The 3,810-nt window shown below is 34.5% G+C and overlaps 1 pseudogene; it reads right to left on the bottom strand.

Moving 5' to 3' along the window:
- Nucleotides 1–758: 758 nt before the first annotated feature.
- LOC119191043 lies at nucleotides 759–2,570 on the bottom strand (annotated as a pseudogene).
- Nucleotides 2,571–3,810: the final 1,240 nt, after the last annotated feature.

The raw sequence follows: 3,810 nt of genomic DNA, 5'->3' as shown, positions 1-3,810 counted from the left end.
TACGTAGTGTAAATGGATGTTGTTGTCGCACGGATTCATTCAGCTATTTAAATAAATGCCCAACAGAAAGCCTTTTATGTAGAACATTGCTATCATAACGCATAACATTTGATAATTCCTAGCAAATTTGTTTATTCTGAAACGTATGCATCAGTTTCGACTCGATATTTATGCATACAATTTTACTTATTTAAGATAAATTTGTTCTCCAAAGGATATCATTAACAAAGGAAAAACTTCTAATAAATCGATGATTCTCTCTAGTAGACGTTTAAAATAGAATTTGTAGTCAAATTATTAAAAAATCAATAACAATAGTGACAATTGTCACAGGCCATTAACAATGACTAATTCAAGAATAAGTGGAGTTAATTGAAGAGAAATCATTAAGATCAATTCTTTAGACATTTTGCAATATAGCTGATTTATTGTCCCTGCAACACGCAACATCAGTTTAGTAATACTTCGTGGAGTAACTGTGCGGAAATTTCTTCATTAACTCACCCAGGTTTTGGATTCCAACGTTGTGATGGTAAAGCAAAACAGATAGTATTCAATAAAGTTTATTTACATAACATAAATTGTTACCTAAGGTAAATATACACTTTGATTTCATATCTTTTGTGTCTAAACTATGGCTGTTTGAGGGAAATTATCGTAAGTAAAAGACCGCCGAGCGGTGATAGTCACTCGTCCGTCGACATTCTACTGGACTGCAGTAAGGTCACTTTGCCGTGCTCAAATAAAAATATATATTAAGACCGCCTTATAACTCATGAAATAAAATTTACCTACCGAATTATATCTAATATGTTAATGACGTTTCCTATCAACTATTTGAAGCATTTTCTAACTATTCTACACAAACAAATTAATTTACTAAATTTCACACTTAACTAACAATTTTCATAATTTATATCTTTCTTCCAATCTTCCTTTATCATATCCGCTGCCTTTTCACCAATCATGATTGCAGGAGCATTAGTGTTACCTCTTACTATTGTTGGCATTATAGAATTATCAGCAACTCTGAGATTTTCAATACCATATACCTTCAATCTGGGACTAACAACAGCATTTCTATCTCGTGGAGGTCCCATCTTACAAGTTCCTGAAGGATGAAATATAGTCGTAGTGTAACTGATAAATAAGCATTCAAAATACTTGTCGGTTCCCCATTGGTATTTAGAGCATGCTTTCACAGGCTTCCTTACAAATTTCACTCCGTTGTCTCTAAACGCTTTCGTTTTCTCCAATTTCGTGATAAATTTCAATGCCGCTACTAAAGTGTCCAAATCTTTTTGGATGGTAAAGAATCTTGGATAGATTAACGGCTGACCAAATACTGGATGTGTTTTGTTCAAGGTCAGGTATCCTCGACTTTCTGGGACCAGGAGAATGGGTCGAACGTTAATGCTATCGTAAAACGAGAGAGCAGTACCCCACTAGCTAAGTACGTAGTGGGGTCGGAGTAAAATTCATTCAAATTTCTTCCATCGAAATGGAACTGAATGTCCGGTACACTTTTGTCTTTATCAGCAAATTCAGTACGGAAAAACGCAGTTAATTGCAAAGGTCCTGTTGCTGATAGGGGATCGTTCTTACTTCTCGTTCTATGATAGTCTTTAATTCTATGTAAAAGTTCTTCTCCGTGTAAAAGTGTCGAGGTATCGTTGGTTAACGCCATCAGCATTGCGTCAGTTGTGGCATGATCTTGTAAATTCTGACCGACTTCCAAATCTTTTATAACAGTTATCCCTAATTCTTCTAGATCATTCTTTGGTCCTATTCCAGACAACATGAGGATTTTAGGAGTGTTCAACGATCCGCTAGATATAATACTAGCCCTGACTTCTCTCCAAATACCATTTCTTATATATTTCACGCCACAAGCTTTGTTAGTGTACGGTTCTATAATAATTTTCGTTACTTGAGAATTGGTTCTTATAGTAAGATTGGGTCTTACGTTCCTAATGGGCCTTATGAAAGCCGTGTTAGTTGATACTCTTCTTCCTCTATGAGTAGTTGTTTGCGTAATCATAGTACCTATTTGAGACTGGGGCCGTTAAAATCAACTAAAGGAAGTCCAGTTTCATTAAAACTCTCGACTAACATGTTTATGTTTTTGTCAGCAAATGAAAATCTTTCTACATTCATTGGACCGTTTGTACCATGATATCTTGTGTCTTTAGATTCGATGTTTCGATTATTCTCCGATTTCCTGAAGTAAGGTAACACCTGAAAATTTTCAACCACAGTATATAAATTAAGAAAATATACGACTCCATCATGATATCTTTAAGCGTTAGCAACCGACTGGCATTCCATATTTAAAATTATTTTTAAGCCATGCATTCGAATTCACTGATAGCTTTAGCCCAAACCATAATAGTTTTTACAAAGCCTCAGCCACGGTGCTCTTTTCAAATCTCCTTTACTTCTATACAGTCGTACATACTATGTCTATTTATACGTACATCATTATAGCTCCAACCGTCATTTCCGAGTGCTGCCCAGTCATCGTAGTCTCGCCTATTACCTCTCATGTATACCATATAGTTTGTGGCACTGGATCCCCATCACGCGTCCACTGGAGAACATAAAAAAATTATACAATGGACATATTTGACGTTGTTTTTGATTCATTAGCATTGATGCTGAAGATAAAACAGCCACAATAAAAAATATATACAATTAATTCAATTTAAAAGCATAGTGAAGACAGCGCAGAGCATTTTGATATTTATTAATGTATTGCTAATGTGACGATATTTACAATAGTTGATAGCTATCAGCGGCGGAGGTAGCGACATAAGTTAACGATCGTAAAGTCGATGTAGACTGTCTACTGGATCAAAGTTTTGAGATGCATTTTTGGTATAGCATTGGTTAAATTGTGTTAAGACTACCGCTCCTTAATCAGTAGCGTAAAGTCGAATTTAATTTTTGATTATTAACAAAAACAATCACAATGAAATACAGCAGTGAGTGGATACAAGCATTAGCATGCTGCTTTGTTCAATAGCAGACCTTTGTAATAGAGTAGTTTCCGATGTTTGATTTAGTTTATTATTTTATATGAACAGAAAGTAATAGGAAAAAAAATCTTCCGTGAAATCAGCATCAAAAATTGGTCTAAAAATAAAGCAATTATTCATATATGAAATATTGTTGTAAGCAAAAGTGGGGGCGTGGTGGGGATAACGCGCTGTCCTTTTCTCACTCAAGCAAAGTTATGTCCGGTGGCACTATGTGACGTCACATTTTCAATATTACTGTAATTTGACAGGTTTCCTTTCCACCAAATTTCAAAGCTTTATAAGTAACTAGCGACCCGCCCCGGATTCGCACGGGTGCAATATTTCTCCACTATTTAATGGATGTTATTGTACATATAAATCTTCCTCTTGAATCACTCTATCTATTAAAAAACTGCATCAAAATCCGTTGCGAGGTTTTAAAGATTTAAGCATACATAGATAGGGACAGAGAAAGCGACTTTGTTTTATACTATGTAGTGATTTATTATTGCGTGGATTTAAAAATTCTTTTACTGATAGATTTTTTGGATGAAAACATTTTTTTGATAAATATATATTTTTTAGAAAGTTCTCAACTACCTTATTATTGTTGTATTTAAGGTCATTAACTTATATGGACTGCTTTTGCTTTAATGGCACACGTTTATATGTACAAAACAATGCAATATCCACAGAAGGATCAGCCATAATTATGCAATTATGAAAGCATACAATAATAACACATAAATGCTGTTGCAAAAAATATATGAAATTCAAATTCCATACTTCC

Source organism: Manduca sexta, chromosome 5 (genome assembly GCF_014839805.1).
Source record: "Manduca sexta isolate Smith_Timp_Sample1 chromosome 5, JHU_Msex_v1.0, whole genome shotgun sequence".
In the NCBI taxonomy this organism is placed as follows: Eukaryota; Metazoa; Arthropoda; class Insecta; order Lepidoptera; family Sphingidae; genus Manduca; species Manduca sexta.
This window is presented reverse-complemented; position numbering and strand designations above follow the sequence as displayed.